This window comes from Pinus tabuliformis, chromosome 2_1 (assembly GCF_031772625.1).
Source record: "Pinus tabuliformis cultivar Carrire ecotype Pingquan chromosome 2_1, CPIR1, whole genome shotgun sequence".
Classification (NCBI taxonomy): Eukaryota; Viridiplantae; Streptophyta; class Pinopsida; order Pinales; family Pinaceae; genus Pinus; species Pinus tabuliformis.
This window is the reverse complement of record NC_142299.1, coordinates 811,088,221-811,100,057: the sequence shown is the minus strand read 5'-3', so window position 1 is coordinate 811,100,057 and position 11,837 is coordinate 811,088,221.

The following is an 11,837-nucleotide window of genomic DNA, read 5'->3' as shown; positions in this document are numbered from 1 at the left end:
AGCCTCATTTTTAACTGCTCCTTTGGTCACACAGAGAGCTAGGAAAGTCCGCGACTTAGGTGCACGCGCATCTTTCTTCGGGTAAGTGACCGTTCACCTTCCTAGCAATCATGATTTTTCCCAGGTGTCTCTATTTGCATCCCCTGACCTTTCGCATCCCCTCACCCTAGGGTCTTAGCTTATTTTACTTAGATTTTCCACATCATTTTCCTAAAACAGTTGCCCTGGCTGCTTTCGCTCTTCCTGGACCTAGACATCAGCCTTTTCTCGACCTTGACCTTCCCATTTTTCACCAGTAAGCCTAAATTTACATGTCTGGATGAGACCCTAGCCTCCTAATGCCACTCAGTGTCTTCCCTTATCCTCTCAAAGCCTAAATCACACGTCTTTAGGCTGCGATATTCCTTTTCCTGTGACCTTGCGACCCCATTGTGTTGTGACTTGCGAATTGTGAAAATGCAACTCGTCTTCCTCACCTGTGACTTTGTGACCCCTAGAAATCTGTGACCTACACAACAAGTCTCTTAGTTGCATTTCTATACCCGTAACCTTGCGACCTGCCTTCCTTGCGACTGTCCTACCACCTACTGAAACCCTTTTGTTTTGCAGTTTTAATTCATTTTCATGCCGTCTCTCTCATCGTGGGACTTTATTTTTGACATGCTAGGTGATGTAGATCTAGAGTGCATATCCATCTCTTCCTTTGAAGACAAAATGGCTCCCCCTACCACTAAGGCTGCTCACAGGGGCTCAGGAAGCAGGTCATGGGAGGCTGACCAAGACGAGGAGCCACCCATCTTCGGGGACACTGCTTGCAACATCAGTAAAACCATAAGGCTTTCCAGGTAAAGCATCTACGAGGAGTTTGTGAAATTAGATATTCTGAAATCCTAGGAGGATTTTCAAGTATACATAAACGTCAAAAGGTCAAGGTTACAAAAGGTAGCGGCGCACCCCTCGGTCTTCCCATGCTCAAAAACTATTGAATGGATCTTGCAATTTACATACACATAGTCCTAGACGATCAGGGACCATGATGGGGCACCCATAGCTGCTATCTCCTCGGCAGATATCAACACCTACTACAGACTCCCTGAGAAACATGAGGTTTTTAATACCAGGTGGCTCGCCGAGTTCATGACCCCAATGAAGGACATCTTAAGGGAATGATGGCAAGACCTGTCAAAGTTCCGGGTCAAAATAGATCAGGCTTACAAGATAGAGGGATTGCGTAAGGTATATCAGTTAATTGTTGCAATGATGTGTCGGTTATATGGAAAGGCAGATCGCGACACTTTTTATGGCACCTGGGTCCCCCTCATGTATGTTGTTACCACTCGAGGAACCATTTTTAATTGGGCAAGCATCCTCTCCTCATCCTTGAAAACGAGCATAGCTGCTGCCAATCTCCAACAACGGAACAACCTCCGGAATTCTATATGTCTTCATACCTCCTCGACGTTGTCTGCTTGAGATGCTACTTTGAGAACTGGAGCTGCAACTGGGACCCATCAGTGGCTAGCCCCGTGCACTGCCATTACAAAGTTTTTTGCGACATGGGTTAAAAAGGCATGCTAGATATAATCTTTGAAACTTTCATCAGCACATTGTACCAACTACTATTTGGGGATGAACCACCACGCATGTCTAAGAGGGTTATGAAGACAGTGGTCAAGGTAGCGCAATGGTTTCCCATTGAAGAAGGAACATTCATTAGAGTGTTCAGTACCCATAAGGCTTTGCATGCCCTACCCAAGTTTGTCATGGACAAAAATCTCCTGCGAGAGGTATGCTACCAAATGATGTAGGGTTTTTCAAGGATATTGAACAAAGGCAAAAAGAAACCTTGGCCTGTCTTCCCTCTCACCATCAGAGCATATGTGGTAGAAAATTTCAAATAGGTAGACGTAGAGGCTGAGGCATTGAAGGGAAGCCACTTTGTTACCCTCAACTACTGAACATATGATCCTGAGAAAGTCGTGGCCGCCCATTACAAAAAGGCAAAATTTCACTGGTCTTATTCTCATACCAAAAAGGATCTCGAAGATGGTGTTAGTGCCTAAATATACCTTAGACTGAAGGAAGGTAGGTCTAGGGTAACATCAAACCACGCTTAACCTGGTAGCTAGCCCTACCAGGTCGAGAGAGGGCTCTCTCCTTGTCAATCTCAATTAAAATATAGCAACTAGGGCTTGAGATGACTGAAAATTAATGTTGATTTTAGGCTAGGTATATTTGCTCAGAGGATTTTGATTGATTTTGATGATTGGTTGCTGGATCAAATGAGGAAGGCAGTTTTGGGTCTGGGAAATCAACTCAGATTTGCAGAGGTTTCTGTGGGGCGAGGTAGGCAAGTGTTTTATCACTTTGAATTGGGTGTGATGGTGAGTTTAAATATTGGTGAGGAGTTGGAGAGGGCATGCAAAGTTCATGAGTCCTCTTCAAACAACAGAAAACATTAAAAACTAAATGTATCCTCAAGGCAGAGCACTGAACATCAATGGATTCCACCTAATTCTCTTGATTCATTTAGTTATGAAGAAAGAAATAGATGTTGGAACATATACACATAAGAGAAACACTAAATAACAAAGGAAGAAACAATGCCAAGACACATTACCACAAGAATCCCACAAAATGTTGCAAAACCCTGGTTTATTTCCTTGCCAAACTGCAGAAGTGATTTACAATAAAGCTCAAAGCATCCACAAGAGTCCAACCTTTACAAATGACTGAGAAAGTCCATAATATAGGCATCAAACTACCTATTCTAGCCATCAGGGGTCGAATCCATGAGTCAAGGAGCTGTTTCAATAACATCTAAACTAGGAACTAGAAAATAGGCAGTGGAACAGCTTGCCTCTAAAACTATGGAAATCGATTCATTCAACCTCAAACCACCTCTAACTGATGTATCTACCCCCTCAAGTCATTTTTCATCATATTTGAATCATATTACATCATTTACCATCACAAATTTGCCAAGGAGAAGAGAAAAAGTCAACTGATAGTCAAACTGGGCGAAATTCTGAGTTTTTAGGCAAAATTGGCAAAAGTTTGCCTGATGCGCAGTGCCTTGAGCTTGATGCATAGTGCCACTTCAAGGCTGCTTTTGAAGGCCTTCCACTCATTCAAATCAGGCCCAAGATAGCTTGTTGGAAAGCCCTGCCTGTCTAGTTTTTGGAACACTTTGAATTTTCTGAATTGGAGGTCATTTTCCCCCTCAAAAGTGGATTCTCCCAAGACTGGTTCCTGTGTGTCCAAAAATTAGTAGAGAGGGCACTTTTTGAGTGCTTTTTTCCTTTTTGGTGGCCAAAATCTCCTCCAAAATTGATGAAAATTTCTGGGTTTGCTTATTTTTTGATGATGAATCCAAATCTACAAGCCATTTGTCAAGAGGATGCACCAATTCAATGCGCAACGCCATCGGCCGGAATTTCCTATGTTTCTATTTTCAAAATTTGGAAAATGACAAAATTGTCTCAAAATTTGCCCAATTTTGGCTCAAAGCTGCATCATGGGTTACTTTGTTGGGCTAAAGTAACATCAACCAAAATGTTGAGCTTTTCATCCTTCCTTTTTCCTTTTGTTCCATTTTTCCCCCACATCTGGAATTCCTGTGGTCTCTGCAATGATAGTGGGTAAAATAGTGAAGTTTAACCCAGGAAGATGTACCATATTTTTATCCATGTTTATCACAAACTGCCTTGCTAACTCATGGTGAAATTTGGCCCTCTCAACCATTTCACAAAACTCAAAACAAGACTGATATCTGAAACATGTAGTGGCTAGTGGGCAAGCAAGGAGTTCACTCATGCTGATAGGTTCCTCCCTGATAATTTTTCCACCCTTGTGAGGTCTCCTGGGTTGTACATTTCTTTCCCTTGAGCTATCACTAAGTTTTTCTTCTTCAAAACTGGATTCACTGCTTCTTTCCATGATTTTTGACTTAGGGATGTGATGTGATGATGATATAGTGGAGAATGATATGAGTGAGGACAAGGAAGATGAGTATGAAGAGATTTTGCAAATGTGGAATGGAGTTGGGGAATGAAGGGACAGTTTTAGGAAATTAGTGTTTTCTTATGAGGGACTTAGGGTTTGATGAAGGGAGTGAGTTTTCTTAGGGGAATGGAAAAGGGAAAATGGAATTAATGGGTAGTTTTAGGGCAATGAAGTTTGGGAAAAGGGATGAAGGATGTTGGTTTTGTAATGAAATGAAAATTTTGCAATGAGGTGAAAATGTATGAAGGCAAGCTAGGGTTTTGATTTTAAGAAACAAAACTCATAAACAAAACATGAAGAAGACTAATTTCAGCTCAAGATCGATGAAAACTTACTTGTAGGAGTGAAATGCAGCATTTGAAAGAGTTTGGGATAAATTTGAGTGATTTTGGAAACTCCCTGGCCAATGCGTAGCGCACTGAGCCCAATGCGCAGCGCCTCTCTAATGCGCAGTGCCAGTGTAAATTAACACATGAGAAAACTGCCTGATGGTAGCGCCTTTTGCAGACCACTTTTGAAGGCCTTCCCGGTGTCCAAATTGAGTGTGTGATAGCTAGTTGGAAATATTATTGAGTCTACTTTCCAGAAAATCTTGAATTTTTCAATTTGGAGTTCATTTTCCCTGTCAAAAGTCAAATCTCCCAAGACTGGTCAAAATGTGCAGAATGAGGCTGCCTGAATGTAGAGTGTTGTTGCAGTCAACTTTTGAAGGTCTTCCTGAACTCCAAATTGAGCTCATGATAGCTCATTGGAAAGAAATCTATGTCAAGTTACCATTTTACTCATCAAGCATTCATTTGGTCACCCAGACTAGGAGAAATCTTGATTTTCCCAAGGTCACTCTAGAGTTGCAGCAACTCTCCTGAGGCAACGATAATTTTGACATTTCTCCCAAACCATGAAACCTGTGTAAAAAATGAAAGAGGTTTTTCTTCTTGGGTAAATGATGGACAAAAAAATCTCTCACTTTTTTCAAATTCATCTTCTCTTTCTTAGAAACACAGTTTGAAGCAAAACCGTCCCTTAGGTGTGATGAATGGCTTGTTCCTTGGAATGACTTCTTGACAAATGGTGGAGATCTGATGTTCGATGATACGAAATGGCCTCATACCTTATGATATCTCTCATGCCTCCTTTGGTCATATATCTCTGATCCCATAACCAACCCTAGCTCAGTGGGAGAGGAAATTAGGGTTTATTCTCTTTTTCTTTTGCAGGCGGATTGGTGCTCAAGATGACTTGATTTTTGCAGTGGCAGGTGCTTGGCAATGTCACTAGGTGACTAGGAGCAGCATGTGAACATTTATTACATATAGAAACCATAAAATTACATCCAATTACATGAAATGAAATGATAAAAATACAAATGCTCTGTTTTACCTCAAAACAAGTTTTGAGGTTAAAGAGATTTATTAAGCTTACAAAAAGGTAAATTATGATTTTATGAACTGTGTTAACCTCCTCATGTGTCTGCTAACCCTTTTATTCATTTTGCATGACCATGGTGAAAAACCCTAAGACCTAATGAAACTAAACCCTAGGACTGCTTTTTATAAATGAAATGAACTGAAATGATTATGAAACAACTGAAAAGATATGTGAAACAGGTCAGCAGGTATATAGCATGAGGGAAAAATGAAATGAAACCCTACCATTAGTTGATCCATGACCTAATGGAATGCAACTTATCAGAATGGGACACCTAATATGAAATGCAAAAGAGCAATTTGATCACTAATGGCAGTGTGAAACCACTGAAACTAACATTGGCTCCAATGGGGATGGTAGCTTCTTGAAGGTGCTAAGAACCATAGATCTCTAGGAGAAGTAGACTAGTGCCTCGTACATTGGGCAATGGAATCAAAAACTCAAACTGAAAAGCATGACTGAAAACTAACAACTTGATGACACAAACTGACTTGAAACTGAATCAATACTAAAACACAACTGAAAAACTAGAAAATAAGCTCAAAATGGAGCTTATTCCATAAAACCTACTCTAACTGTTCCATTCATCACCTCATCATGTGAAATGAAACAACCAATGCAACCAAGTAAGCATTCTAGCTGTTGTTTGAATTCTCCGCAAGCACTTTCTTATGAACAACAAGAGAGAACTACTGAAAGGCAACTTCCATGAAAACTTGTAAACAAATCCATTGAATAATATGGATTCTCCATCCGACTCCAAAAACACTGCATAAGGATCTTGAAATTCATGCACACTAGGACTTAGCTCATCCAATGGATTACTTTTCTTCTCCTCGTACCATGAATGCAAACTTTCATCTAAGCACTGTGACGAGACTCCTACTGAAACTGACAAAGAAACTGGCTGTCGGATCAAGTTTGTATCAATACTTGTTTCAATCTCACAGTTAGCTAGTGGAGAAGGACTTTTACTGTAGACATCATCCAACACATCAGCTATTGGATGACGAAAAACTTGAAAAGGCTGTTGCAACCCATTTTCTATTGGTTCTAATGAGATTGCATGATTTTCTATAGGCTACTCATTTGAAGATATACTATGCAATTTTCCCTTCAAAAACTGAAATGATTTAAAACAAAATGGTACGGAATCATCTTATATCATTTGATCATATGGTCCAGCTTCCAAATCTTCATTTGCAACTTGACAATCAATGGCATTCGGGGGCCGCAAATCTAGATATGAGAAGTCTTGCACAAGGATTTCATTTCCCTCAAGATGGTCCAGATCAAGACTTGTTGATAGTTGATTTTTGATTGCATGAAAGTTGTCTCTGATGAACTGAAATGAAGAAAAACAAAAAGGTAAAAATCCTTCAATTACTTCAAAATTTGCTGCACTTTCCTCCTCACTTCCATAGCTGATATGCATCTGTTGATCACTGTATTCGAGCTGCTGAAAGTGAACTTCCTCCTCCCACAAACTAGCTGCTGATTTGTCTGCAAGATTAGATTCTGTTTGGAGAACATAATCATAATCATACTGATCAAACTTAGGGAAATCATCAGTATAAAATACATCATCAAGCATGCATGTCATATCAACAGATCTCTCTTCTCCAAGATGATCTATAAAAAAATCATTATCAGGTCTATGACAACTGGGATAAGAAACAAAATGTTTTGGATCAGTGACTTTTTATTCTTCAATTGGCGAGCCATTGTCTTGAACATTATACTCATTCCTTGTGGTGATCCTTTGCATCATCTCTTCCACTGCACTTACCAAAATGTCGAGCTTTACCTCTAAAGATGTCGATTCCTCTGGATCTATGTTCTTCATCTCTTCTTCCTTCAACTTTTCCCTTCTGATCAGCAAATTAGCCTCTACATCTACTACATTGTTTTGCATCTCTTCAAGTGTTGCAAGGTTCCTTTCCCTCAGCTGAAACTCCATTTCTGGATCAAAGGCTTCCGGGTAGTGTAAGAGAGCGGATCCAGGAGGAGGTCTTATATTAATCGACATTGAAAAATAGACTTGGTTAAATCTGGCAGAAAATTGTTGTACTGTCTCCCCTGGCAGTCTTTTCAGCTGGTTATATTCTTCTAGAATCAAGAAAGGGTTTTGTCTGACCACCCACTTTTCGAGGAAAATTTTGACGAACCACTGGTAATCTGAGATGCTCACATCATGTTGGGTCTTCAACCAACTCTTGACTTTAACTTGCAAAGAAAGAGCAAAAAGCCTAATACTGACATCTTTTTCATCAACTTCAAAAAGGTCAAGAAAAGACTCAAAATTCAGTACATGTCTCTCAGCAGTGTTGTTGTCACAGTCACCATCAAATCTTGGTAGATAGAGGTACTGATTTTTAGGGAAAGCATGAGATATAGGAGGTAAAATCAGAGGTTTGTATTGATCTGGAATTTTACAAGGTGTAGGAGTATGTAAAGAAGGTGTAGAATTAGTCTTTGTCTCTTGAGGCTTATCAGTTTGAAGATGATCATCATAAAATTTAGAAGAAGGGTCTTGATCAAGATCAAAGGCATGCGCATATTTTGTATCCACAATCTTCAAAGGGAAAGAATCAAATGCAGATCTAGGATCTTTCCTTGAATACAATATACTTTGTAAAGCCTTCTTGACATTCTCAGGAAAAGAGGAGAAATAATTTATAATGAAGAACATAATGTCTTGGATGAAATTCCAACTTGAATACCTGATATTTCCATACTGTCCTTTCATATTTCTGCTGGTCAGGTTCATCCTCCAGTGGAGTCCTTGGATCTGATCTCGAAACTGATTTGGAGTTGCCAAGTGAATGATTTCAGCCTTGCTATGTCTGATCCTTGTCCACCATCAACAATCAGATCTAAACTTGATTACATTTTGTTGAGGAACATAAAACTACGTTCCCCAGTATGGTCGCCACTATGTTAGTGCCTAAATCTACCTCAGGCTGAAGGAAGGCAGGTGTAGGGTAACATCAAACCACGCTTAACCTAGTAGCTAGCCCTACCAGGTCGGGAGAGGGCTCTCTCATTGTCAATCTCAATTAAAATATAGCAACTATGGCTTGAGATGACTGAAAATTAATGCTGATTTTAGGCTAGGTATATTTGCTCAGAGGATTTTGATTGATTTTGATGATTGGTTGCTGGATCAAATGAGGAAGGCAGCTTTGGGTCCAGGAAATCAACTCAGATTTGCAGAGGTTTCTGTGGGGCAAGGTAGGCAAGTGTTTTAGCACTTTGAATTGGGTGTGATGGTGAGGAGTTGGAGAGGGCATGCAAAGTTCATGAGTCCTCTTCAAACAACAGAAAACATTAAAAACTAAATGTATCCTTAAGGCAAAGCACTGAACATCAATGGATTCCACCTAATTCTCTTGATTCATTTAGTTATGAAGAAAGAAATAGATGCTGGAACATATACACATAAGAGAAACACTAAATAACAAAGGAAGAAACAATGCCAAGACACATTACCACAAGAATCCCACAAAATGCTGCAAAACCCTGGTTCATTTCCTTGCCAAACTGCAGAAGTGATTTACAATAAAGCTCAAAGCATCCACAAGAGTCCAACCTTTACAAATGACTAAGAAAGTACATAATATAGGCATCAAACCACCTATGCTAGCCATCAGGGGTCGAATCCATGAGTCAAGGAGCTGTTTCAACAACATCTAAACTAGGAACTAGAAAATAGGCAGTGGAACAGCTTGCCTCTAAAACTATGGAAACTGATTCATTCAACCTCAAACCACCTCTAATTGATGTATCTACCCCTCAAGTCATTTTTTATCATATTTACATCATATTACATCATTTACCATCACAAATTTACCAAGGAGAAGAGAAAAATTCAACTAATAGTCAAACTGGGCGAAATTATGAGTTTTAGGCAAAATTGGCAAAAATTTGCCTGATGCGCAGTGCCACTTCAAGGCTACTTTTGGAGGCCTTCCACTCATCCAAATCAGGCCCAAGATAGCTTGTTGGAAAGCCCTACCTATCTAGTTTCTGGAACACTTTGAATTTTCTGATTTGGAGGTCATTTCCCCCCTCAAAAGTGGATTCTCCCAAGACTGGTTCCTATGTGTCCAAAAAGTGGCAGAGAGGGCACTTTTTGAGTGTTTTTTGCCCTTTTGGTGGCCAAGATCTCCTCCAAAATTGATGAAACTTTATGGGTTTGCTTATTTTTTGATGTTGAATCCAAATCTACAAGCCATTTGTCAAGAGGATGCACCAATTCAATGCGGCGTTGCGCATTAGCCGGAATTTCCTGTGTTTCTATTTTCAAAATTTGGAAAATGACAAAATTGTCTCAAAATTTTCCCAATTTTGTCTCAAAGCTGCATCATGGGTTACTTTGTTGGGCTAAAGTAACATCAGCCAAAATGTTGAGCTTTTCATCCTTCTTTTTTCCTTTTGTTCCATTTTTCGCCTACATCCGGAATTCCTGTGGCCTCTGCAATGATAGTGGGTGAAATAGTGAAGTTTATCCCAGCACTATGTACCATATTGTTATCCATATTTATCACAAACTGCCTTGCTAACTTATGGTGAAATTTGACCCTCTCAGACATTTCACAAAACTCAAAACAAGACTGATATCTGAAACATGTGGTGGCTAGTGGGCAAGCAAGGAGTTCACTCATGCTGATAGGTTCCTCCCTGATATTTTTTCCACCCTTGTGAGGTCTCCTGGGCTTTACATTTCTTTCCCTTGAGCTATCAAGTGTTTCTTCTTCAAAACTGGATTCACTGCTTCTTGCCATGATTTTTGACTTAGGGATGTGATGTGATGATGATATAGTGGAAAATGATAATGAGTGAGGACAAGGAAGATGAGTATGAAGAGATTTTGCAAATGTGGAATGGAGTTGGGGAATGAAGGGACAATTTTAGGAAATTAGGGTTTTCTTATGAGGGACTTAGGGTTTGATGAAGGGAGTGAGTTTTCTTAGGGGAATGGGAAAGGGAAAATGGAATTAATGGGTAGTGTTAGGGAAATGAAGTTTGGGAAAAGGGACAAAGGATGTTGGTTTTGTAATGAAGTGAAAACTTTGCAATGAGGTGAAAATGTATGAAGGAAAGCTAGGGTTTTGATTTTAAGAAACAAAACTCATAAACAAAACATGAAGAAGAATAATTTCAGCTCAAGGTCGATGAAAAATTACTTGTAGGAGTGAAATGAAGCATTTGGGAGAGTTTGGGATAAATTCGAGTGATTTTGGAAACTCCCTGGCCAATGTGTAGTGCACTGAGCCCAATGCACAACACCTCTCTAATGCGCAGCGCCAGTGTATATTAACACAGGAGAAAACTTCCTGATGCACAAAGCCTTTTGCAGACCACTTTTTGAGGCCTTCCTGGTGTCCAAATTTGGCGTGTGATAGCTCTTTGGAAAGCTTATCGAGTCTAATTTCCAGAACATCTTGAATTTTTCAATTTGGAGTTCATTTGCCCTATCAAAGGCCAAATCTACCAAGACTGGTCAAAATGTGCAGAATGAGGCTGCCTGAATGTAGAGTGTTGTTGCAGTCAACTTTTGAAGGTCTTCCTCAATTCCAAATTGAGCTCATGATATCTCATTGGAAACAAATATGTGTCTAGATACCATTTAACTCATCAAGCAAGTCATTTGGCCAACCAGGCTAGGAGAAACCTTGATTTTCCCAAGGTCACTTCATAGGTGCAGCAACTCTCCTGAGGCAATGATAATTTTGACATTTCTCCCAAACCATGAAACTTGTGTAAAAACTGAAAGAGGTTTTTCTTCTTCGGTCAATGATGGACAAAAACCTCGCTCACTTTTGTCAAAGTCATCTTCTCTTTCTCAAAAAACACAGTTTTAAGAAAAACCATCCCTTAGATGTGATGAATGGCTTGTTCCTTGGAATGACTTCTCGACAAATGGTGGAGATCTGATGTTTGATGATATGAAATGGCCTCATACCTTATGATATCTCTCATGCCTCCTCTTCTCATATATCTCTAATCCCATAACCAACCCTAGCTCAGTGGGAGAGGAAATTAGGGTTTGTTCTCTTTTGCTTTTGCAGGCGGATTGGTGCTCAAGATCACTTGATTTTTGCAGTGGCAGGTGCTTGGCAATGTCACCAGGTGACTGCTGACCCTTTTATTCATTTTGCATGATCATGGTGAAAAACCGTAAGACCTAATGAAGCTAAACCCGAGGACTTCTTTTTATAAATGAAACAAACTGAAATGATTATGAAACAACTGAAAAGATATGTGAAACAGGTCAGCAGGTATATCGCATGAGGGAAAAATGAAATGACACCTTACCATCAGTTGATCCATGACCTAATGGAATGCAACTTATCAGAATGGGACACCTGATATGAAATGCAAAAGAGCAATTTGATCAT